The sequence below is a fragment of the Heterodontus francisci genome, chromosome 13 (genome assembly GCF_036365525.1).
Source record: "Heterodontus francisci isolate sHetFra1 chromosome 13, sHetFra1.hap1, whole genome shotgun sequence".
Taxonomy (NCBI): Eukaryota; Metazoa; Chordata; class Chondrichthyes; order Heterodontiformes; family Heterodontidae; genus Heterodontus; species Heterodontus francisci.
This window is the reverse complement of record NC_090383.1, coordinates 112,315,075-112,342,224: the sequence shown is the minus strand read 5'-3', so window position 1 is coordinate 112,342,224 and position 27,150 is coordinate 112,315,075. Positions and strand designations below refer to the sequence as shown.

The following is a 27,150-nucleotide window of genomic DNA, read 5'->3' as shown; positions in this document are numbered from 1 at the left end:
GGGAGCCGCAATTGAGATGTTAAGGAGCTGCATGTGGTTTCAGAGCCGCGGGCTGCCAACCCCTGACCTGGACCCTAAACTCAAATTCCTACCCTAACCTTTCCACTTCTCTACCTCTCTGTTCTCCTTCAAGATGCTCCTTAAACCTACCTCTTCAACCAAGCTTTTGATCACCTGTCTAAATGTCACATTATGTCTGATTTTGCTTGTGAACAACGTCTTGGGATGTTTTACTATGTTAAAGGCACTAGATAAATGCAACATATTGCTGTTCAATAACAGGACATAGGATGGATGATGGAGCAGTGGGTCAGGATGTTTGCTGTTCACCACTGCGAGCGGAGTTTAAATCCAGCCTAGACAGAGCAGAAAGAAGTCTGTCCACTAACACCTGTGTGAAGTGCATTTGGACAGTCTAAACCCAATTCCTACATGGCGTGAACTGACAGCACAAAACTGACACTGAATGGAAATTGCATTCAGAGAAGCCATGATGTGACTGCTGTGGGAAAATGGAAAATGTTGCACTTGTGCTTTGGTGAGTCTGCTTCCAAGTTTCTGGTGAAGGGCCATTATTGGGGTAAAGTAGAGAGAACATTACTCTGCATCTAGCTGTGTAAACTGAGTACTTGATACAGACACTTGGCCCTCAAAATGAAAGTCTCCCATTTTACAGTGCAGCATCTCTCAATATAATTCAAAATTTCACCTAAAAAAGCAAAATGCAACTCCACTCGCACGTTCCTGGAGTGGTGCGGTCCAAGAGAATTCAAGACAAATGCATAGTATGTGCTGGGTGAGTCAAATTCTGCCAAGGCACTATTAATGGTGTCAATAGATTCAGGGTAGAGCAGAAGAAAGAAAACTAGGGCAACCAGAGTTCAGCCCCAGTTATTACCAGGTGATCTCAGCTGGGTGTTTGTGCATATGCATATAGTTCTTCTTAAAGCAAGGCTGCCCAACCAGAACCCGACCAGACCTGACGACGTGTGTCGGGTCGAGTCTCTATTCCAGGTCCGGCATTCGGGCTCGGGTTGGGTCAGGTTGGACGTGGACACGGTGTTGCCATGCTCAGGGAGGGAAATAATCTTCAATATTTCAACATTCAGCCGGGACGTCAAGGAGGGAAATGTGCTGCTGGAAGAGAGGATCACAACATTTGGACAAGGTAGAGCACAATAACCTGTTTGATAGCATTAACTTTATTACGGTAGTCGGGTCGGGTGCAGGGAAACAAAATCAAAGGACTCGGGTTCAGGTTGGATATGGTCGGGTCGGGTTTCAATTTCATACCCGAGCAGGCCTTTAGTTCTTCTATCCCATCAACAGTCACTTTTCAAGCTCAAACACAAGTGAAGTGCATCAATAACCCCTGACACTTGGAACTGAATCTCAACACGAGTTAGCTTCAGGCAAAAAAAAGATTGGGGAATGTGACTAGCCTTCAAGTCAAATTAAGTTACAATACTGACCACCTATTCTTTCCTTTCCTCAGCAGATAGAAAATAAAACAGAAAGACAACACAGAAACAAAAAGCGTTTAAACAAGTCTAAAATATTTTTGACTCTAAGTGGTGTAATATTTGGACTCTACATAAAAATACAAGTTTCTTACTTTGATTTAGTGTAACAATTTGATTTAGATAGAGGACCAAAACTTAAAAGCAGTTTTGGTTTTTAAAACAAAATTTGTAGTCAGACAAGGAGGAGTTTGTATTCTCCCCCTTCATTAAATCATATCATAGAATTATACAGCACAAGAGGCGGCGATTCAGCCCATTATACCTGGTCTTTGAAAGAGCTATCCATTAAGTCCCACTCCTCTGCTCTTTCCCTGTAGACCTGCAAAGTTTTCCATTTCAAATATATATCAAATTTCCTTTTGAAAGATACTATTGAATCTGCTTCCACCACCCTTTCAGGCAGTACATTCCAGATCTTAAACAACTCTCTGCTTTAAAAAAAAAGCTCCTCACCTCCCCACTGATTCTTTTGCCAATCCCTTCCATCTGTGTCCTCAGGTTACTGACCCTTCTGCCACTAGAAACAGTTTTTCTTTCTTTATTCTATCACAACCCCTGGAATTTTGAGCACCTCAGTTAAATCTCCCCTTAGCCTTTTCTGTTCTAAGGAGAACAATCACAACTTCTCTAGTCTCTCCATATAACTGAAGTCCCTTATTCCTGGATTCCCAGTATATCCTCTGCATGCTTCCTAAAGTGTGAACCCAGAATTGGATACAATGCTCTAAATAATGCCTAACCAGTGAACTATAAAGACTTAGCATAATTTCCTTACCTTGATTGAAGTATGATACATTGGTCTGGCTATTTTTAAGAAAGAGATGAGGACAAATTCCTTCTGAGGGTCGAGAATCTTTGATATGGTCGACCCCAGATAGATGTGGAGGCTGAGTCATTGAATATATTCAAAGCTGAGATAGACAGATTTTTGAACTATAGGGGAATTCTTTATAGCTCTACCTTGCAGAGGCTCAGCGCCAACTCTCAGACACTTCTTCCTACTTCCCCCTGGACCATGACCCCCACCACCAAACGTCAAGCTACTGTCCACAGGACTGTCACTGACCTCATCTCCTCTGGAGATCTAATTCTCTGTGACCTTGTCCGATCAACACCTTCTCTTTGGTTATCTCTTGCCCACCCCCGCTTAACTTGCTTAAAACTTATTACATTTCTAGCCTCTGCCAGTTCTGATGGTCACTGACCTGAAACGTTAACTCTGCTTCTCTCTCCACAGATGCTGCCAGACCTGCTGAGTATTTGCAGCATTTCTTGTTTTTATTTCAGATTTCCAGCATCTGCAGTGTTTTGCTTTTATCTTTATAGCCTAGCCTCTCCCCAAAAGACAGCAGCTAGGGATTTACAAGTGGTTGTCAATCTAAAGAAACTTCCCTCAACAGTTAGCCTCTATTTGACCATAGGATGCTATTGTTTGGCAACTTCCCTACAGGCTGTATCTGAGCAGTAGCCTCAGAAGTGACAGGCCAGATCAAACAGCAATATCTTTAACAGCTCAATAAGGTGCTCCAGACTTCAGATCACCCATCAGCAACGTCACCAGGGAGGGACCAGCTAATAAGTCTATTCCTTTATCATTCAACATTGGACTACAGTTTGGGAATACTAAACAGGCAAATGTTTACCCCATGTTGTAAATCAAAGAGCTTCTCTTGTATTCTCTCAAGTTTTTCATTACACGCTACACTATTAAACACTAATTAAATTGTTTAAAACACAGACACAAACCAGATAAGGATTCCCCTATCTAACTGTACTATAAAATGAACACTAGGAGGGGTTAGGGAGAAAACTAAAGACACTACGACCAGTCCTACGTTGCACTCCTTCCACAAAGAAAGGCTTCGTGAATTTTTAATCAGACTTAACTAGTTCAGATTTTCTTCTGATCATGAGCTGCGGAAAAAGTACAATTTCTATGCCATAATTCATTGTAAAGTTGTGCATTACTAAGAAAGCCATAAACTCCTAAAATGTAACAAAATGCAACTGCAGAAAGCTGACTGCTTGCAAGAGCCAGCACATATGTGAAGGTTTTCTGTTTTGTGAAGAAATGTCGTCAGCGTGACCATAAGCAATGGTTAGAACAGAACTCGGTGTATAATCGCACCTTAATTCTCTTACATATCAAATGTATTAGTAAGTGTCATTGACACTAAACGTCCAAGTCACCGGCACTAAATTTGTCTTTTACACTCTGAAAGGTATATTTTGCAGACAGATTAGTGGTACTCTGAGTAACAAAGGCCACCAAATTTGGACTTTCAGAAATAGTTCCTAGATATAAGGAGTTGGTGTGTACACTGAATGTTAAAAACTATTGTATTGCCTTATTCTACCTTATCAAAACATATTTACACAATAATTCAAAGAACAAAATAGCAAACAGTATGTAGATAAACATAGATACACACACATGATCTAGTAGATCATTCTTAACATTGCACATGCAAGGTGGAAGAGTCGTCTTGGGAAAACAGGTCATAGAATCACAGCACAGAAGGCCCATCGTGCTTGTACTGGCACTGAGAGAGAGCTATCCAATTAATCCCAATCCCCGGCTCTGGTGAGCAAAAACAAATTTAAGACTGGTGACAGGGAACACTTTGACCCATAGCCCTTGTACTTGGAAATCCAAATCTCTCTGCTCGTCCACAGTTCTGAGTTTCTCATCATTTACAAAATATTCTGCTTTTCTTTTATTGGATCCAAAATGGATGACTTCACACTTGGTCAACATTGAACTTCATTTGCCACTGTTTTGCCTACTTACATACTCTATAACGCTTTAACGTTCAGCTCTCGCCTGTACTACTTGTGTCTCCTAACGTAGTGTCATCTGCAAGCTTTGATGTGCAACTCGCCATTACTTCCTCCAAGTCATTGATAAATAAGGTAAAAGTTGAGGCCCCAGTACAAATCCCTGCAGAATACAATGTCACATTCCACTGATCAGAATACATACCCTTTATTCCTACTCTCCTACCTCCCAACCAATTTCCAGCCCCTGTTGGAAGAGGTCGCAAATTGTAAAGCTTGCTGGGGTTAGGGACATGCAGGGAGGGGGAACAAAAAAAAACCTTCATGAAAGAGGGAATTAACGTTTTTAAAAATTCAGTATTGGGAACCTAGAGGTTGGAAAAATTCTGTAAGCGGGCAGCAGTTTTGCAGATAGCGTTGTGGGGAGAGGAGGAAGATGCATGGGGCATTAAAGATTGGGATCGGGTCTTGGAATCTGTTGGGTAGAGGAAAGGGAGCTAAAGATTTTACACAATGTATTCTGCAACTGAGAATCTGCCGGGGGTGGGGGAAGTGTGGTGGCGGGGTGGGGGTGCTGGTAAATTTAAAAAAAAGAGGGCTAAACTTTTTTAAGAGTAGGCTAGGATGAGCCTGCAGTGGCTGGGAGGTAGAAAAAAAATGTTCTAGAGCCAGTAGTTTGAAAATTTTGAGGACAGCACCAGGAGGGCCAAGGCTTGGGGCAGGATCAGGAAAGCAGTGAAAGTAGACAAAAATTGAAAACAATAGAACTAACAAGCCTAGAAGGTAGGCAAGCAGCCAAAAGTGGATCAGCAGTTCAGTGCTGAGATAGAGTGTCTGTACAGTGCTACTAGTAGTGGGGGCTGGAGGCGTACAAACATACAAATTAGGAGCAGGAGTAGGCCACTCGACCCCAACATTCAATAAGATCATGAAGTAACTTCAGCTCCACATACCCACCTACCCCCAATAACCTTTCACCCCCTTGCTTATCAAGAATCTATCTACCTCTGTCTTAAAAATATTCAAAGACTCTGCTTCCACTGCCTTTTCAAGTATATACATAGGGAATGGCCTTTGTAAATGTTGTCATTAACAATTAGTCAAAATCACAACACAAAAAGTTGTTCAGGAAATGCGAATACATGCACAAGACCTTTACTAAAAGAAATGAAAATGATAAAATGTTATATACAGTGGCCAACCTGCTTGTTACTAATAAGAAAATTTAAAATGCTGGCTGTCTGAAATAAAAATAGAATGCTAAAAATAGACAGCCGATCAGTCAAGATCTGGGGAAAAAAACCTGTTGAGACAAAAGGCGTGACCCAAAACCTTAAATCATCTTTTCTCCCGACAGATGCTGATGGATTTGCTGTGCATTTTCTGCATATTCTTTGACTTCTGCTTGCACCCAATATGTTCAGCAGCTTTAACAGTGTTAAAAGGTACAATCCTGCTTAGCTCCATAGTTACAGGAAGAAACCACCAATAACAATTTTACCTCAAATGCCACATTACGTCATAAAGTGTCCCACAATCCAGCTCGAGAGAAATTAAAGTGTGATCATCAGTATTTCTTTTTAAGAGATTTGTAACTTCATCATCAAGCCACGTATAAAAGGTAACCTGCAGTTTGTTTCTTTATACTGTTAACCTCTGATCCTTGTCCCCTACTCTGACCGACAGCAACCTGAGCCAGGAGCACACACAGCATACGCTACTGAGATCAATATACATTACACAAACATGACAATTTTAAAAAGCATAGCAGGGGTAACTTGTTCCACCACCACTTCTGCATCTACCACAATGTTATCATTAGGATATTGGTAAAACGTAATGGGAAGCATTTGAAATGAAACATCTCACTTCTGTTTTTAATTTTGTTTTAGATTTGGCAAATTTCACACTTGTGGCTGGTTTTATATTTTTAACTGGAGGCGAAACACACAGCAGTGAAATCCTGGAATTTGTCCTTCCAAAACGTTTTGTCTGGAGAGAATATCAAGTAGTGGTAATTATACATCAGTTGTGGGTGGTGGGAGCAGTTTCAGGTACTCTTTTTTTTTCCCTCTCTCTACTGATCTACATCCCCTCAACCACAGGAAAGTCAGTTGCATCATTCAGATGAGAGGTTAAATGGAGGCCCCATCTGCCCTCTCAAGTAAACATAAACGATCCCATGACATTATTCTGAAGAAGAGCGGGGGAGTTCTCCCTGGTGTCCCGGCCAATATTTATCCCTCAGTCAACAAATCACTGAAACAGATGATCTGGTCATTATCACATTGCTGTTTGTGGATGCTTGCTGTGCGCAAATTGGCTGCTGCACTTCCTACATTACAATAGTAATGCTTTAAAAAATATTTAATGGCTAGAAAGTGCTTTGGGATGTCCTGAGGTTGTGAAAGGTGCTATATAAATGAAAGTCTATTATTCTCTAAAGATCTCTATCAAATTACCCTGTAATTTATTCTCTAACTAAAGCGGTCTCTTTTTCAAGTGACAATATCTGTTGGGATGTGTGTTGATAGATGTCAGTTTCTTTCCAGTATCTTTTCCAGTGATCCATTCTTCATATGTAAAATGTTAACGGGCTATTCGTCCACAGCAGGTGAAACAGGGGGTGGGGGAAACCGTAGCCAAGCTTCGTCCTGTCCTTACACAACACATAAATGCCACCTGATATCAAGCAGATACCAAAACAGAAAGTCAATGTGATAAACTTGAACTCATCCAAGACTCTGCTGCCTGTATAATAACTCGAACAAAGTTCCATTCATGCATCATCTCTCCACTCGCTGACCTACATTGGCTCCAAGTTCCGCAACCTCTCAAATTTAAAATTCTCACCCAGATGTTCAAATCCCTCCAAGTCCTGGTGGACACAGAAAAGCTGTTCCCATTAGCTGATGAGAACCTCCTGCAGACACACAACCTTCCAAGAATTCTGCGTTCCTCCAATTTTGGCCTTTTGTCCATCTCACAGTTGCTTCGCCCCATCATTAGTGACTGTGCCTTCAAATGTCTAGGCCCCAAGCTCTGGATTTCCCTCCCTAAACCTCTCCACCTCTCTCCTCCTTTAAAACACTACGTAAAACCTATGTCTTCGTCCAAGCTTTTGGTCATCTATCCCAATGTCTCCTTTGGCTCAGTGGCAGATTTGTCTAATTAAACTCCTGTGATGCACCTTGGTATGTTTTACTATGTTAAAGGCACTATATAAATGCATATTAATGTTATTCGAATAGTTCTCATTCCCTCACCACCAAATTAGCAACCGATCATAGAATAAAAGCTTACCGTGTGAAACTTCCCACTGTTTGTTTTTCCGATGCAATGTTTTATACTCGTTGTCTCTTTTTTTTAAAAAAAAACATAATTTCAGTGGTTGGGCACGCCAAAGGTCTGTATTTTTAAACACATAAATGAAACATCCCACCAATTGATTTATATTAAAACGAGAGAAAATTCAACTTTCGGGAGAATGAACAGTCAATTTCCAGTTCCTTCCAGGCATTCCTCTCGAACCTATTAAAAGTAATGAGGGCGGCACAGTGGCGCAGTGGTTAGCACCGCAGTCTCACTGCTCCACCGACCCGGGTTCAATTCTGGGTACTGCCTGTGTGGAGTTTGCAAGTTCTCCCTGTGTCTGCGTGGGTTTCCTCCGGGTGCTCCGGTTTCCTCCCACAAGCCAAAAGACTTGCAGGTTGGTAGGTAAATTGGTCATTATAAATTGCCACTAGTATAGGTAGGTGGTAGGGAAATGTAGGGACAGGTGGGGATGTGGTAGGAATATGGGATTAGTGTAGGATTCGTATAAATGGGTGGTTGATGGTCGGCACAGACTCGGTGGGCCGAAGGGCCTGTTTCAGTGCTGTATCTCTAAAACTAAACATAATCTATCACACAGTACAACTGCTTGACATTAACATTATAGAAAGCTTTTCTTGTTTAAAACGGCATGGGACGTCATGAAGTTACTTCGCCGGAGTGCGGTTTAGAGCCGAAACGAAATTTGCGGCGAAGCAATGCCGTCGGACCGGGACTAACTCCAGGTATTTCCCAGCCTTTGGCAACGAATGACGTAACAAGGCAAGTCGATGGAAGTTGTTTAAATAATCGAGCTTCAATATTTGTACACGCCCACGATGTTGCGTGCAGCATAGTGTCAGTGACTGCTCAGTAAATCCATTCACTGTCCCGGAGAAAATTAAACCAAAGACACAAATCGCAGACTTTACTACAATAGCAACAACGTCAGTTATTGCCAATCTATATCTTCCCATTTGAAGTGATACCGACCTGAATCTAAGTTGAAACCACTGTTACTAATGTTTTTTCCCCATTATACAGGCAGATGAATATGTTTAAATAGACCAAAGTTCTCCTGGTGTTATTTTTGTCAAATGATAATTAACGGTCCAATGTAGCCATCAAACGATTTAACCCCCTCGGTTACAGCAAAATATTTTATTAAGAAGCAAATATATGCTCCTATACTGTATAAGGAAACATTGACCATAAGGCGTTTCTGGAGTTTGAGCTGCTTGTTGGAAATCAGCTTGTGTTCTTTAAAATTAATCATTTACAAAAATAACAAAAAAGGTTACAGCAACTATACAAATTAATTATACAGAGTAACTGACAACACATCAGTCGACACATATTTAATTATAACTAGTTCCCCTTTTCTGAAACCCAGAATGAAAGGGGAACAAGATCACAAATGAAATTTACGGTTCCGTTCAATAACCAGACTGATATCCCTTTTCATCCTTCACTGGATGGTTTTAATATTCAGAATCAACAGATAAACGCCTACATTACCAAGACACTCCAAACAATGTTAATCGCAACTTCTGAATCACGTCCCCGACTCTCAAAATAAAATGTCTTAAACACCAACAAGCAGTTGAAACACCAAGTTCACAGTAGTGGAATTTGCCAATTCATCACTCAATCAGTTTCATAAAAGCTTCAGTGTATCCAAAACCATGAACAAAATAAAAAGGAGCCTCCCACAACATACATCAAACAGTAACTTTCTGTACTATGACAGCTCGCATAAATAAATATCAATCCATTCGTTCCCGAAAAAGACAATATGAAAATATATTGATACTCACCGGATACTGTCTGCAGAATGTGTGTGTTGCTGGCGAGAGGTGAGTCGAAACCTGAAGCTTGTACGCGCGCTAACTCCAGCTCTACACCGAGTGTAACCAACAACAGGTTTGACACACACAACACCCACCCTCTCCCGGCTCCACCATTCTCAAACAAGGGAGATTCTTCTTTCTCCCAGACAAGGACTTAAACTAGATAAAGCTAAAATTATTAATTGTGCACGTCACCCTGTCATTCCTAACAACAAATTCGTCGGCGTCACGTTTAATAAGCATAACTGATTACCCCGCCTCCAATAAATAGATGCTTGTGACAACTGCTCTCCCTGTCTTGCGGGGACAGTGAGCGGTTCCCAGCGGTAAGCACAAGTCACGGAGTAAACACTTCAGTCAGCTCGGTTCTGTGAATGAACCACACAATGTCAGTGTATCCATTTTAGCGCCTTTTATAAATGTAAACAGACGAGTTTGTTGCGAGATATTAACATACAGAGTAAAGATTCAGGCACTTCGTTGTCTTACAGAAATGGCTACAAACCAAAGGCGGCGTGTCCTTGCCCATCAATGGTGTGAATGAGTTCCTGATAGAATGTTGCCAGTGGTGGGATTCCAAGCAGAAATGTTACAAAATCCCCAACGTTCTGTGAATGGAACACAAAAGGTGAGCGTCCGCGTTCTCTGGACGTGCACGCGCGCCAGCAGGGGAACAAGAACGCGCATAACTTCGAAAGCGTTCACGGCGCGCGTGCTCGCTGGGGGGCGGGTGGGGGGGGGGGATGCCACGCGCGCACAGTATTGAACAGGAGCAGATTGCTTCATTGCTGTCAGCAGTCTGCTTTACAAGGCTAACTGGCAAATGGAAAACCCTGCTGCAGAGCCTTTTAGCTGATTATGTTCAACTTTTAGGATTAAACTGTGAGGTGCATTTGTGGCTAAAAGGAGGGAGCGTCCGTCTTGGATAAACCCGACCCTCCTCAGCTCCTTGGAGAGAGAATCACGGGGGAGGGGGGCAAACCTCTGTGAATGCTTCTCAAATAAGGATTTGGAATAAAGCAGTTGCTGACCTGTAAACTTACTAAATGGCATAGCACGTGGGTGTCTAGAACATCACAACAGCTGGCAAGCTATCAAAGTATGTCCTTTCACTACAATGAAGGCAGATCCCCATTAATTAGCTAATGAATATACTGAGTCTTTAATGACAGCTGGAAGTTATTAGTTGGGGTTTGGGTATGAAAAGCATTTCGAGATAGAAGATTAAATTGGAGAGACAAATAAGTGCTGTTGTAGTTCTGTGTCTTCAGCTAGTTATGGCAAATGGCTTGTGTCAGAAAAGTGGTGCCAGTAGGTTCGCAGACTTCATGATGAGCTGGGAGGAATTTGTGGTGAGTTTGTGCTGTTTACCCACTGCAGATCAAAGCCATGCTTTTCAGTGGCCTGGTGAGAACTGGTAACCATCCTCCTTGGGTTGAAGACACACTGGGTCATTTCATTCAAGGATAATCTATCTGAAACTGGGGTAAATCATTTGAGGCATACTCTATCATCTAAAGTCTGAATGTGGGCAGACCTATGGTACTTCATGAATCACTGCTGCTGCCTGGTTGTCTATCAGTGACAGCTTAAGTCATTCCTTACTTCTACATAAACTTGCAAGCCAATGCCCAAACTGACACGTGTTCCTATCTAGTCAAGTAGCAGGAAGCTCACCAGCATTTAATGCTGATAATCTGTGTTGTTTTAAATATATAGGGTACCAAGTCCCTGACTGTTGCTTGGGTAAGTGGCATGGTCCGCTACTGGCAGAAAGTGTACACTCCATGTCAGATGACTGAAATTACTTGCATAAATTTCACAGGCCAGTTTAGTTTGCAGAACCTTAAACATGCTTGGGGTAGAATTTTCTGTGCATTTTCACCCAGCATCATTCATAATTGGAGTGTAAAAGATCAAGTGCGGCACAGTGGCGCAGTGGTTAGCACTGCAGCCTCACAGCTCCAGGGACCCGGGTTCGATTCCGGGTACTGCCTGTGTGGAGTTTGCAAGTTCTCCCTGTGTCTGCGTGGGTTTTCTCCGGGTGCTCCGGTTTCCTCCCACAAGCCAAAAGACTTGCAGGTTGACAGGTAAATTGGCCATTATAAATTGTCACTAGTATAGGTAGGTGGTAGGGAAATATAGGGACAGGTGGGGATGTTTGGTAGGAATATAGGATTAGTATAAATGGGTGGTTGATGTTCGGCACAGACTCAGTGGGCCGAAGGGCCTGTTTCAGTGCTGTATCTCTAATCTAATCTAAGTATGTTATGCATGTAATTACAGTATATTTAAATTTCCTCTTTTATTTATGCTTATCAATCCCTGCTCCCGAACACACCTCAGTTTATTGTAATGGTATCACCCTCAGAACAAAGAACAAAGAAAATTACAGCACAGGAACAGGCCCTTCGGCCCTCCGAGCCTACGCCGATCCAAATCCTCTATCTAAACCTGTCGCCTATTTTCTAAGGGTCTGTATCTCTTTACTTCCTGCCCATTCATGTATCTGTCTAGATACATCTTAAAAGACGCTATCGTGCCCGCGTCTACCACCTCCACTGGCAAAGCGTTCCATGCACCCACCACCCTCTGCGTAAAGAAATTTCCACGCATATCCCCCCTAAACATTTCCCCTCTCACTTTGAACTCGTGTCCCCTTGTAACTGAATCCCCCACTCTGGGAAAAAGCTTCTTGCTATCCACTCTGTCTATACCTCTCATGATTTTGTACACCTCAATCAGGTTCCCCCCTCAACCTCCGTCTTTCTAATGAAAATAATCCTAATCTGCTCAACCTCTCTTCATAGCTAGCGAAAGAACAAAGAAAATTACAGGCTAAAGAGTTTCCTGTGATTACACTAATTCAAAATGGGTGTAAAATTAAACCCTAGAATTTTAGGTGCAGCAGGAAAACATCATTTTTCTAGTATTTTATTTGTGATCTTTTTCCCTTGCTGAGATCTGCATTGTATTTTCTGTTTCTTTAAGTGACTTTTTATGGCCTCAGTAAAAGTTACATTAACAATTGAAAGGCTTCCGCAATTGCATGTTCTTAAACATGCTGGGATAGAGTTTCCACTTTGGGTGCAATGAATCCAGTGCAAATTGGGTCCATTTTGAAAAGTGTTATTTTCCCCCGAGTTTCTGTATTTGCATATCACCAAATACAAAATCTACCATGAAGCATTGTAATCAGGCAGTACTTTTTAAAAAATATTCCTTGATCTATTTAAAAATGGTAGCTTGGTAAAGTTTGATTACTGCAGCTGAAAATGGGTGTATCACAAAACAATTTTGTCCCACAGGGTCAATCCACCATCTATGAGTAATGACTTTAAATTACTGAAAATGATTTTTGAAAATATACTAACTATTTTCGAGTTAGATTGGGGTACAGTAGTCAATTCCTTAGGTTAAAAATAATCACTCAAAACCTTTCAAAATGTACCACTTGGTGTCCTTTTTTTTATTTCTTGGGATGTAAATATCACTGGTAAGGCCAGCATTTGTTGCCCATCCCTAATTGCCCTTGAGAAGGTGGTGGTGAGTCGCCTTCTTGAACCACTGCAGTTCATCTGGTATAGGTACACCCACAGTACTGTTAGGGAGGGAGTTCCAGGTTTTTGACCCAGTGGCAGTGAAGGAACAGCGATACAGTTCCAAGTCAGGATAATGTGTGAGTTGAATGGGAACTTGCAGATGGTGGTGTTCCCATGCATCTGGTGCCCTTGTCCTAGGTGGCAGAGGTCGTGGGTTTGGAAGGTGCTGTCGAAGGAGGCTTGGTGAGTTGCTGCAGTGCATCTTGTAGATTGTCCACACTGATGCCACTTTGCGTCAGCGGTGGAGGGTGTGAATGTTTAAGGTGGTGGATGGGATGCCAATCAAGCAGGCTACTTTGTCCTGGTTGATGTTGAGCTTCTTGATTGTTGTTGGAGCTGCATTCATCCAGGCATACTTGCACCCAAAAAATCCAGCTTACTTTTTGGATCCTCAAAGGCTTGCAAACAAGTGCAATTAGCAGAAACTATTTGTTAATGAGATTAGCAGTAAATTTATGCACAAATGGACATTGGCAAATGAGCGCACAAATAGGCATAACTTCAGGTTTATCTTCCTGATTATGAACCTTCAGGAAATTCCATCCCATTGATGAGTTTTCTACCTGTGTCAGAAATATCCCTGATCAGAAAGCAAATAGTCCAGATTGGGTTGTTCTTAGTTACAATTAAGCATTTTAGCATGGGATTACTTTTCAATTTAAATCTTTTCCCATACTGTCTGAGCTAGAAAGACTTTTGAATGTTATTACCTGTGGAGAAAAAAAATTGTGAAATTGGGTTGGGCACTTTATAACCATGTTAACATTCATCAACTAAATCCTGTCAGTCATTTTTAAATAGACTGATGACATTACATGATAGATATTTGGTGAATGTTGGAATCATGTTATCAAATAGTTATCAAGAAAATGTAGTTGACTTGGATATAAAGTTAGAATGTGAAGGTGATACTAAAATATCCATTATCTACAGGGCAGGGGGAAACTGAGTAGAGCCCTAAATCCAATTCCACCTAATAAAAAAAAAAATCAATCATCATTCCACTATGACCATATACATGGGAAAGGCTTCCACTGCTATGTCCAGACTGGCCAAGAGAGTGTGGGGAAAATGGCGCACTGACACGGAACACAAAAGTCCGAGTGTATCAGGCCTGTGTCCTCAGTACCTTGCTCTATGGCAGCGAGGCCTGGACAACGTATGTCAGCCAAGAGCGACGTCTCAATTCATTCCATCTTCGCTGCCTCCGGAGAATACTTGGCATCAGGTGGCAGGACCGTATCTCCAACACAGAAGTCCTCGAGGCGGCCAACATCCCCAGCTTGTACACACTACTGAGTCAGCGGCGCTTGAGATGGCTTGGCCACGTGAGCCGCATGGAAGATGGCAGGATCCCCAAAGACACATTGTACAGAGAGCTCGCCACTGGTATCAGACCCACCGGCCGTCCATGTCTCCACTTTAAAGACGTCTGCAAATGCGACATGAAATCCTGTGACATCGATCACAAGTTGTGGGAGTCAGTTGCCAGCGTTCGCCAGAGCTGGCGGGCAGCCATAAAGACGGGGCTAAAATGTGGCGAGTCGAAGAGACTTAGTAGTTGGCAGGAAAAAAGACAGAGGCGCAAGGGGAGAGCCAACTGTGCAACAGCCCCGACAAACAAATTTCTCTGCAGCACCTGTGGAAGAGCCTGTCACTCTAGAATTGGCCTTTATAGCCACTCCAGGCGCTGCTTCACAAACCACTGACCATCTCCAGGCGCGTATCCATTGTCTCTCGAGATAAGGAGGCCCAAAAGAAAGAATATACACACTCTGTAGCAAGGGAGTAAACTACAATTGTTATAGAATCATAGCGTTTACAACACAAGATGAATATAGTGTTTTGCCAGAACAGTTCAACATAGAAACAGGAGTAGGTTATTCAGCCCCTCAAGCCTGTTCTGTCATTCAATCAGATCATGGCTGATCCATTGCACACTGTTGTAAATTAAGAAACTTTACACTTTACTCCTAAGAGTGCAGTTTGTGTAAAATCAATAAAAATTGATCATGGTCACAGACTTGCGCAGGCAATTAGAAGAAAGCCACAGCGGACAAATCAACATTTAGTGGTTTTTGTCCCGTAGGTTTGTTTTATTTAACTTTGCTTTACATGCTGTTTTATTAAGTTGTGTTTTTATGTAGTGCCATTGTTTAACAAAAGATTAAAATGCATTGCGCAACACCATTGGAATGTTGGCATGTGCCATGACTAATTGTAGTGTCACACTTCATTTTGAAATCCACAGTAGACCTTGCATATTTATTTGCTAACTATTAACTCTTTCAATGGCACAAATGTATAATCTGCATTTGACTGAAATGCACCATAAACAGGGACAGATTAACATAGAAAAGGGAGAGAAAGGGTGCCAAATTGACTGAAGAAAATCTAAACTCTGATAATACTCATTGCTCCCAGTTTCCAGCCCTGCCTACTGATTAACAGTCTCGCCAACAGAGGAATTTGCACGCTGTATTGGGTCGCCTGTCCATCAGTCATTGTGCTTGGCTGTGCAGTCCCCTGGAGCATTCTTCAAGCTGGTTTGAGCAGTAGTGAGAATTGCTGTAGGAGAGCAACTTTAATCCTTGCAGTGGGAAGTGTCAGTAGTGCTTGCTGAGAAGTTAAATTGCCATGTTTTGCAGCAGACACTTATTGGGCCTGGTTGGACACTGCCTGTAAGGGTGGTCACTTTGGCTGCCTTGCCTCTCATCTGTGGTCCTGTCCACACCTGGGGGTGTCCCTAGTTAGGGAGCACACAGTGTCTTCCAGTACGCTTAAGGCCTTCTGCAACCGTGGGTACTGCAAGGACTGGAGTGTGTACTGAACACAGATGATGATGATATTAGTTAATTTTATGTTTCCTTTGTTTTGAGTTAGTTCTTTCTCAGTTGTGATCCTCTAAAAGGGGGGCGATTTTTGATGACACTGCAGCAACCCAGTGTCGTCTCATAGTTTCACGAAGAAAAAGCACACAATTTTACAACCTCAAACATGGACAATGCCATGGCTTGGATTTATTGTCACTCGCGGGTCAGATGCCCCCACACCCCACCTCGAGTAATCATTCTGCATCTCTACAATGGAGTTGTCTCTACTCTTACAAACACTGGGGAGAAAATATATCTAAAATATTTAATTAACTGCCAAAGCCAATAATTGTCCCATGGGCTGCAGTTTAATTGGGGTCTCCGAGTTGGTCACTTCCCAGAATGGACCATTCACAGTCCGAACAGGAGGAAGCAGCAAAGCCCTGCTCTCAGTTGTGTCTAGCCCGTACATGTCTTAACCTAAGTTTTTTTTTTTTGTTTCATGTTTTTTGACTTTTTGTGTACTTTTGTGATCTGCAGGATGATGGATATCGTACTGGAACGATACCCAGTATTCACTTTATGCATTCTCAAGTTTGATTAGATGCAAAGCAAAGTTCCTTCCACTCTGTCCCAACAATAGGCTATAGACCTAACTTCAGAAGACCATCCCACTGCACCGAGCATGATGTGTTTAATTTCCCGGAACAAACCAATGACATTGCCAATTTAGTCCCTTTGCTGTAACAACCATTACTTCAGAGTAATTACTTGATGAGTTTTAAGATGGTTCTGGGAGATATGATAAGATGTTCTACAAAGGCAAACCTTTCATTCCTCTTAATTAATAATGAATTAGGTTCACATTTGTGTTGTTAGCTTTCTCCTAACACTGTTGTCTTGTGTTCAAGTCAGAAGCATACTAAGTCTCCTAATGATCAGAAACCCATGCTGTGCAAGTGCCATGTGTGGTGTAGCAGTCCAGGATTACCACATACCTCCTAATCGCTGCATATAATGAACTGAGTTTAAAGTGGAATGTCCATCACCTGCTTCAAAAGATACACTAATGTGTACATGTTAATATTAATAAACAGATTTATTTTTATTTGAATGATACATCCAAGTCGTGAGATAGCAAGGTAGTAAGAGTACAATACTTCAAAATAAAGGCCCAACTATCGACAGCTGCTTCATTATAAAGTCAGAAGTGGGGATCTTTGCTGACTATTGCACAATATTCAGTTCCATTCACAGTTCCTCAGGTAATGAAGCAGTCCCTGCCTGCATGCAACAAGACTTGGACAACAGTCAGTCTTGCGCTGATAGTAACATTCCTGCCACCCGAGTGCCAGGCAATGACCATCTCCAACAAGAAGAGAGTCTAAGCACCTCCCCTTGACATTCAATGGCAATACCATGGTCAAATTCCCCCACCATTAACTTCCTGAGAGTCATCATTGACTGAAAACTTAACTAGACCAGCCACATAAATACAGTGGCTACAAGGGTAGGTCAGAGGCTGGGAATTCTGTGGCGAGTGACTCACCACCTGAATCTCCAAAGACTTTCCATCACCTACAAGGCACAAGTCAGGAGTGTAGAAGAATACTGTCCACTTGCTTAGATAAGTGGAGCTCCAAGAGCACTCAAGAAGCTCAACACCATCCAGGAAAAGGGAACGAGGGACAGACCGAATAATTACAGGCCAATCAATCTAACAGCGGTAGTGGGCAAATTATTGGAATCAATTCTGAAAGACAGGATAAACTGTCACTTAGAAAGGCACGGATTAATCAGGGATAGTCAGTATGGATTTGTTAAGGGAAGATCATGTCTGACTAACTTAATTTAGTTTTCCTAGGAAGTAACAAGGAAGATTGATGAAGGTTGTGCAGTTGATGTGGTCTACATGGATTTTAGCAAGGCTTTTGACGAGGTCCCACATGGCAGACTGGTTAAAAAAATAAAATCCCATGAGATCCAGGGGAATGCAGCAAGGTGGATACAAAATTGACTCAGTGGCAGGAAACAAAGGGTAATTGCTGACGGGTGTTTTTGCGACTGGAGGGCTGTTTCCAGTGGCGTTCCGCAGGGCTCAGTACTGGGTCCTTGCTTTATGTGGTATATATTAACAATTTGGATGTAAATGTAGGGGGAATGATCAAAAAGCTTGCAGATGACACAAAAATTGGCCGCGTGGTTGATAGCGAGGTGGATAGCTGTAGACTCCAGGAAGGTATCAAAGGACTAGTCAGGTGGACAGAAAAGTAGCAAATGGAATTTAACTCACAGAAGTCTGAGGTGATGCATTTGGGGAAGTCAAACAAGGCAAAGGAATACACAATAATTGAGAGGGTGCTGAGAGGTGTAGAGGAAGTGAGGGGCCTTGGAGTGGATGTCCACAGATCCCTGAAGGCAGCAGGACAGGTAGAGAGTGATTAAGAAGGCATATGGAATCCTTTCCTTTATTAGCCAAGGTACAGAATATAAGAGCAGGGAGGTTATGCTGGAACTATATAAAACATGGGTTAGGCCACAACTTGAGTACTGTGTACAGTTCTGGTCACCTCATAACAGAAAGGATGTAATCGGCGCAGGCTTGGAGGGCCGAATGGCCTGTTCCTGTGCTGTACTGTTCTTTGTTCTTTGTTTGCTCTAGAGACAGAGGAGATTTACGAGGATGTTGCTAGGACTGGAAAATTGCAGCTATGAGGGAAGATTGGATAGGCTGGGTTTATTCTCCTTGGAACAGAGGAGGCTGAGGGGAGATTTGATTGAGATGTGCAAAATTGTGAGGTGCCTGGATAGAGTCGAGGTGAAGCCCTTATTTACCTTAGCAGAGAGGTCAGTGACTAGGGGGCATAGATTTAAAGTGATTGGTAGAAGCATTAGAGGGGAAATGAGGGGGGAAAAAATCACCTAGAGGGTGGTAGGGGTCTGAAACTCACTGCTTGAAAGGGTGGTAGAGGCAGAAAACCTCAGCTCATTGAAAAGGTGCCTGGATGTGCACCTGAAATGCCGTAACCTGCAGGGCTACGGACCAAATGCTGGGCGGCTTTTTTTGGCTGGCACAGACACGTTGGGCCAAGTGGCCTTTTTCTGTGCCATAAACTTTCTATGATGCTATGACAAAGCAGTACACTGCACAGTGGCGCAGTGGTTAGCACCGCAGCCTCACAGCTCCAGGGACCCGGGTTCAATTCTGGGTACTGCCTGTGTGGAGTTTGCAAGTTCTCCCTGTGTCTGCGTGGGTTTCCTCCGGGTGCTCCGGTTTCCTCCCACATGCCAAAGACTTGCAGGTTGATAGGTTAATTGGCCATTATAAATTGCCCCTAGTATAGGTAGGTGGTAGGGAAATATATAGGGACAGGTGGGGATGTGGTAGGAATATGGGATTAGTGTAGGATTAGTATAAATGGGTGGTTGATGGTCGGCACAGATGCGGTGGGCCTGTTTCAGTGCTGTATTTCTAAACTAAACTAAACTTGATTGGCACCCCATGCTTCACATTAAATGGAAAGAGACTACAGTATACTGTGGCACAGAGGGATCTGGGTGTCCTTGTACATGAAGCACATAAAGGTTAGCATGCAGGTACAGAAGGTAATTAGGAAGGCAAATGGAATGTCAGCCTTTATTGCAAGGGGGATGGAGTATGAAAGCAGGGAAGTGTTGCTACAACTGTACAGGACTTTGGTGAGACCACACCTAGAGTACTGCATACAGTTTGATCTTATTTAAGGAGTGATATACTTGCATAGGCAGTTCAAAAAGGTTTCACTAGGTTGATTCCTGGGATGAAGGGGTTGTCTTATGAGAAAAGATTGAGCAGGTTGAGCCTGTACTCTTCGGAGTTTAGAAGAATGAGAGGTGATTTTATTGAAACATAAGATTCTGAGGGGGGGTTTTACAGGGTCGTTGCAGAGAGGCTGTTTCCCCTCGGGGAATCTAGAACCAGGAGGCACAGTTTCAGAATAAGGGTCACCCATTTAAGAGAGAAATTTCTTCTCTCAGAGGGTTGTTAATCTTTTAATTCTCTACCCTACAGAGCAGTGGAGGCTGGGTCATTAATTACATTCAAGGCCGAGTTGGACAGTTTTTTGATCTACGCGGGAGTGAAGGTTATGGGGTGGAAGAAGGAAAGTGGAGTTGAGGCCACGATCAGATCAGCTATGATCTTATTGAATGGAGGAGCAGGCAGGAGGGGCCGAATGGCCTACTCTTGCTCCTATTTCTTATGTTATTATGTTCTTAAACATTCACTCCTTCCACCACCATGATAATGTGACTGCATCTACAGATGCACTGCAGCAACTCACCAAGACTTCTTTGACAGCACCTTCCAAACCCATGACTCCTACCAGCTAAAAGAATAATGACAACAGGCACGTAGGAACACCATCTCCTGCGAGTTCCCCTCCAAGTCACACCCCATCCTGACCTGGAAATATATAGCTGTTCCTTCATCATCACTGGGTCAAATAACTGGAACCCCCTACCTAACAGCACTGTGGCTAACTTCGTGACAGGACTGCAGCGGGTCAAGAAGACAGCTCCCCGCCACTTTCTCCAGGGCAATTAGGTAAGGACAATAACAGCGACATTCACATCCCATGAATGAATAAATTTTAAAAAATTCTCCATAAGGGTTAAAGTATCATTTTTGGCATGTATTTATTACACTGTTTGATAAATAACATCACCTTTGCTTGAAATAGCCTTTCACATACCTTCATGGTGTGATGTTGCACAATGTGATGGAAATTTGAAGACCTCCCTAGAGTTTCCTCTGAGTATAATCAGGAAATTGGGCCCAAAATGCGCTTGAAATTGCATTGGTTAGGTTACACTTCAAGTTTCTAGAAAAATGCATTCGCATAATTACGGATATAAAATCTTCCATGAACCAGCACAATCAGGCAGGGTAATAGAACATAATTGTTTTTTTTCCCCCATTGAAAAGTCTTCCTTGATGCACTTACGAATGGCGACCTAGTGCAGTTTTCTTAATACAGCTGAAAATGCATTCATCACCAGTTTTGTGGTTGGGGCCTGATTCAGGCAAATTGAATCTCATATCAGCATAAAAGATTACGGAAAACACAAGTGTAAAGGTTTTGGATGTAACTCACGTTTAAAATTCCCCTGATGTTTTGCACTGGATTAGTCAATTCCACCTGGATTGCACCGATACAACTAGTGGAAATGATCAGAAACTTGACCCCCCCCCCCCCCCACCCCCCCCCGATCTCCAGTTGGAACTATAGCCATGAACCCTGTGAATTATGCTGTGGGAACTCTTTCATGTTACAACCAGTCCTTTTGAAGTCAACATCTAAAACTGAGAGTACAACAGTTCTCACGCTTTATAAGGTGGGGTACGAATGTCAAGTTATGAGTGATCTCCCTGCAAACACTTTCCCTTTAATGATTTAGCCATCAGAAAATAAATTTGTCAATGTTGTGTTCTGTCAGTCTGAATGCATTAATATTTCACATAGACTGTTTTTGATACCTGACAATAATCGCAATCGCTATCCTATCTGGGTGGCTGAAGTGGAAATAGTATATGAATTTTCATTTATCTTTCAAAAACCTATAATTTGGTTACCTTGTCACTGTTTCCAGTTCCCAGTATAAATTCAGATTTAGACTTAATTTTTCATCCTTAAAATTATCGATATACAATGTGTACATTTCAGGAAGAAAACTCTGCATTTGTCTCAGAGCCAATGTCAAGTAGGAGATGGATTGCAATTTCCCCAATTAATTTTTATTTGATTTCATTTTGTCAGTTTTGATTTATCAAATAATGGACATAGCTCTATCCTACTATGAGCAAAACACACATAAAACCAGGTATAACTCAGCAGGGGTTTGAGAAATGAAATTAAAATAATGGTCACAGAAAAGGAAGCAATGCCCAAACAAATGTCATAACAATTGGCCTTTGCTCTGGCTGCATTGAAAAACTCTGAATCACTAAGCTTGGCATTTCAGGGTGACTCTGACAGATTTATGAACCTCCAATTACTAACTTGTGTGCAAAAGCCAGCATACAGCAGTGCACAATCAGTGCCAAAGTAGATCCATTTCTTGCTTTTCTCACTAATTTTCTTCCAACCCTCTTTGGAGGCTATAGACAGATGTACAGGTACCAGTTACCCTCGGGTAACTCACTCAAATGGATGGTATTATCATGTGAGCCTTAACAGTGACTGGAAACTGGCTATTCAACTGTGGGTGGCATCGCCACCAAATTTAAGCATGTCATCGCTTGATGCACACTTCCTGTCGAGGATATTAGAAAGCAATTAGATAAAAAGCTTGGTTCATGGGTACTGAGGCCAATTTTAGCAACCATGACAGTGCCTGGACTTAGATCAGCTAACTCAACAACAACAACTTATTTTTACTCACACAACCTTGGGATGAAACTTCATGTGCAGGTAAGCTATTCATTGGAAAACTCACAGCCATTTGGGGGAGTGTTACCTCTTTAATGGTGAGGTGCAGTGCAATTGCTGTTCTGCACTGTACTTCATTAATCCATAAAGATGTGGAGGAACCCCTATTAAAAATACCTGAGGTCTTAAAGCAGTTTTGTTTCTACGCTCCAAAAGATGGGAAGAAAGGACCCTTTGTTCTTTATGCCCACCCACCACCCATCCCCCTCTCCTCATGCCCTTTTCCCCCTACCTCTGCACTTCCTCTGTTAAAGCTGTTAAATGTCAACATTTTGCTACTTCTGTTGAAAGATCATTAACCTGAAACACTAGGCAAGATTTTCGAAGACCACTGGGGGTGGGACCGGAGGCGGGCAGGCCCGGAATTTCGCACCACTGGCCAGCGGGCTGTTTTGCTAGCAACATCCTGCCCCTGAGCCATTTTCGCGATGGCCAGTTCGGGGGCAGATCAGCTACCTGCCTGCAAGTGGCAGGTAGCCAACTGAGATAATTAAGGGGCCTTCTCCCGTGACAACTAGAATTTTCCAGTTGGCCCTATGCTGTGGCTGAAACACTGCCCTTGAGAGGAGATGGCCTCCAGGCAGAAGGTGGTGGGGGGGTGGGTGGGTGGGGGATAGAGTGGGCCAGCATTTCATCCCACTAGGGACCCCATCCCCCATATCCACCATGACTGTTGGACCATAGCAATGGCTTCTGTCCATCCAGAAAGGAGTTGCCCCTCCACAATTTTAAATCACATTTTTTTACATGGTCTTTCGATGGCATCCCCATTGTGAGGCGCCCTCTCGCTCTTTCTGCAGGGATCGGCAGCTCCCACCTCAGATGGTGTGGTGCATTGTGTCATCCTGGAGGGCATCCGATTAGCTCTCCAGCCTCGGGGGTCCATCCGACGTCCTTAATTGGACGTTGCACGCATCTCTGGCCACTAATTGGCCAGCTCACCAAAAATCACGTTGGGTGGCTATTCTCAACATGGTGCAGAGTCGGGCCATGCATTTGATCCCAGTATCAGGGTCTTGACCTCAAACGGAAATTCCAGCCCATTAATGGAAAATCCAGCATCCACAGATGCGGCCTGACCTGCTGAGTATTCCAGCACTTTCTGTTTTTATTTTAGATTTCCAGCATCTGCAGTATTTTACTCTTGACTAAAGTTCAAAACATGCCCATCAGTCACTTCCCTGTTCACTATCTATCTTATTCCCTCTTGGATTTTCTAACACTATGTCCACTGCCTCCCATGGCAGTCTGTTCCATATATTTACCACAATTTGAGTAAAGTGATTAAATGTAAATTGTCTGTTCATCTTCCTTTTCCTGATCACTTTTCTTGTGGAGTTTGTGATTGTGCCAAAAGTATTAAAGTTTGATTTATCTAAACCATTTAGAATCTTGAACATCTACGTCAGATCTCACCTGAATGTTCCCATCTCCATTGTAGGCATTCCTGATTTTTGTAGCCTCTCTGCAATGGAGAGGGTGTAGAGGAGATTTACTGGAATGGTACAAGGGATAAGGAACTGGAGTTATTTGGGGCTTGGAGGAGCTAAAATTGTTCTCCTTAAAGCAGACAGTTTGATGCACCAATTAATAGAGGTGCCCAAAATCATGAAGGGTTTTGATCGAGTCGATAGGGAGAAGCTGTTTCCACTGGCAAGCGGGTCAGTAATCAATAACATATTCAAGATAATTGATGAAAGGATTTATGGGGAGATAAAGAGAATACTTTTTAACACAGTGAGTTGTTGTGATCTGAAATGCTCTGCCTGAAAGGGTGGTGGTAACAGATTCAACAGTAACTTTCAAAGGGTAATTGAATATATAGTTGAAAAGGAAATTTGTAAGCCTATGGGGAAAGATTAAGGGAGTGGGACTAATTGGATAATTCTTTCTAAGAGCCAGTACAAATATGATGGGCCAAATGGCCACCTTCTATGCTGTATGATTCTAATGTTGGAGTACCTAAACCAAAATATCAGTTGAGTTTCCTTTCACTGCACCCCTCTCCAATTTCAGTACACAGTGTGTCTCCTGTAAAGCAATAAATGTAAGTTATTGCATCATTTGCGATGCGTCATTGGTTTTGCTTTATGAGGCAAGGGCTTGTAAAGCAAATCACAAGCTCTGAATTAGAAGATTATTCTCACAAATGATAAGAGGCTCTTGGTGCATTTTTACTACTGTAATAGTTAAGATATTACCGTCACATCTGGAAAAAATGTTTGAATTCCTTTAAATTTAATAATCATTTTATTCCACTACATCCTTCAATGTGTTGAAATCAAGTCTTTTCACATATTCTCCATCTGTTCTTTTTCTATACCTTTAAAAGTTCATTACCTCTCAATATTTCCTCCTTCGTACAATCTTCAGGTATTTATAAGCCAAGCTTGGTGCCACTTAACAGTTTCCTGATAAGCCTCAACCATTATTTTTCAATAGTAACTATGACTTGCCTTTTAGACCTTTAGACTAAGAACAGACTAAGAATCGAACCGAGGACTTTCTGATCTGTATTATTTACATGGTTCTGAAATTGTGCTTTGCATAAAAACAGTCTTGCATTAATGTATCACCTTGTCAATAAGAACTGTTTCAGTGGTCTTCACACAGAGTTATTTATTTTTTATTTTATTTATTTAGAGATACAGCACTGAAACAGGCCCTTCGGCCCACTGAGTCTGTGCCGACCAACAACCACCCATTTATACTAATCCTACATGAATCCCATATTCCCAACCACATCCACACCATTCTCCTACCACCTACCTACACTAGGGGCAATTTACAATGGCCAATTTACCTATCAACCTGCAAGTCTTTGGCTGTGGGAGGAAACCAGAGCACCCAGTGGAGACCCATGCGATCACAGGGAGAACTTGCAAACTCCACATGGGCAGTACCCAGAACTGAACCCAGGTCGCTGGAGCTGTGAGGCTGCGGTGCTCACCACTGTGCCACCTGTACATTTGAAGTGCCATCATTGTAATGTAGACAAAATGGGATCCTCAAATAGTGAGCAGTCCTAGCCGAAGGGAGTGGGGCCCAATAATGCTTGATGTGGCAGATCTGGCGATGAATGGCTAAACCAGTTGTGTGCCATAAATGTTCAAATCTGTGTCCCTTGAATGTAAGGGAGCAAAGATGGTGTCCAAACCAAGTGGAACGACCAGGGTAGGTGAGAGTAATTGTTTTTTTTTATTGGGGACTACGTCATCAAAGGTGGAGATGAAGGTATGATTGAGAAAATCAGTAGCTGCAGATGTAACGTGGAGAATGCAGAGGCTAGACAGCTGAAATTTTGAAAACGCCATTGTAAGTGACTTGGAGGAAAGGTTTTTCCAGAGGTGAATCGCAACATCTCAGCAGTGTTATCATGACCAACTAAGCCATCAACCAGTTTTCCATTCACTGTTGATCATTCCTGTGCAGGATTTTGATTTATAGTTTTTGTTACATTTCTCCAGCTATTGTTCATTGTTCACTATTGAAACCCCAGGGATGTGGATTTTATGCTGGACACGCAAATGTTTTTTTTCTAAGATAAAATCCAACCATTTGTGGTTGGTTGGTTCAGTTATTGTGCCCTTCTTGCCTGTGAAATATTCTTGGAGGTACACCTGTTGTTGGAAATCTGTCTACATGGCCAGTGTTGTATATTGCCCAATAGGCTTTATTTTGGCTGCGTCTTGGGAGTCAGTGAAGATTTTCTAAATAGAATTACGGCGTTTGCTCATTTTGCATACATCGCATTACATCATCCAACAAAGCAGCTTTCAGGCCGTCTTGCTACAATATAAAGAGGTTGGCTCTTTTCAATGGAGGTTATTTGTTGTCACGGCAACAGTGCATTCCAGGATCAGCTGCTAATGCGCAATGTGTGGTGCTGGAGCCTGGACAGACATAGACCATGGGAAAATTCCAGCATACTTTAACATCAACAAAAATAGACAAGTCTTATTCTTACCCCTAAGATAACCTGCATCTGTCATTCTCGGCTTCTTGCTGTATTGAAATTGGCAATAGGCTGCTTGATGTTTTATTATATACATTAACTACATAATCCAGTGATCAATTGCTGATAATCAGGTGACAACATTTTGCAGTGATTGTGTTAGAATTATTAATCGACTCCAAAAAGCAGACTATCAATGTCCAGTAAATACCATTCCAGCATAGAATAAATCCAGTTAGTCCGACAAACATCTTATTAATAGGGATTCTAGTGTAAACCAAGAAGCACCTATAAACAACACTGAAATGGAAACTCTGAAGCTAGTTTTTATGAAAAACACTGAGGGGGGTGAGAGAATACACTTCCACTGATTGCTAAAAAGAAATGGGCATTTTTAAATAAAATTCCACTCACCTTTGTGACAATGTCCGCTTCCTGCATGCTTTCTTTAGTGAATAGGTGACTTGGTAAAATGTATACAAAAATCATGATTAAAAAGCAAGAAGCAATTTCAATTTTTTTAACCTTTCAGTCAAAACAGCTACAAAGACTGCACCCCTGTATAATTTTGAAGCCTGCTGTTAGGATCGATTTTCATTTTGCATGTAGCAACAATTTTGAAACCATTAAGAAAGTGATAAAATATGAAAAGTCCAAAATTAAGCTTTGCAAAAATTGGAAACCACTTCTCAATGTATCAGATTTCTCCTTTTACCTGATTTCTGTTTCAGCTGTGGTTCAGTAGCACTCATGCCTCTGAGTCACAAGGTTCTGGCTTCAAATCTCCGTAGAGCCATAGAAAAATTACAGCATAGAAGGAGGCCATTCAGCCCGTCATGTCTGTGCT

General features: G+C 42.2%; 1 protein-coding gene across 4 annotated transcripts in view; it reads right to left on the bottom strand.

The window, feature by feature from the left end:
- Positions 1-10,001, bottom strand: part of zgc:172136 (uncharacterized protein LOC566376 homolog) — a 58,481-nt gene extending 48,480 nt beyond the window's left edge. Inside the window, exons 1-2 of one of the 4 annotated variants that reach the window (XM_068045444.1) lie at positions 9,431-9,471; positions 7,605-7,660 (exon numbers count right to left, since the gene is read on the bottom strand). The gene's annotated coding sequence lies outside the window, so the exon portion shown is untranslated. Of the gene's footprint in view, positions 1-5,633; positions 5,673-7,604; positions 7,661-9,430; positions 9,516-9,968 lie in introns of those variants that run through there. The other 3 variants (XM_068045446.1, XM_068045443.1, XM_068045447.1) reach the window with 3 other exon arrangements.
- Between the last annotated feature and the right edge of the window lie 17,149 nt (positions 10,002-27,150).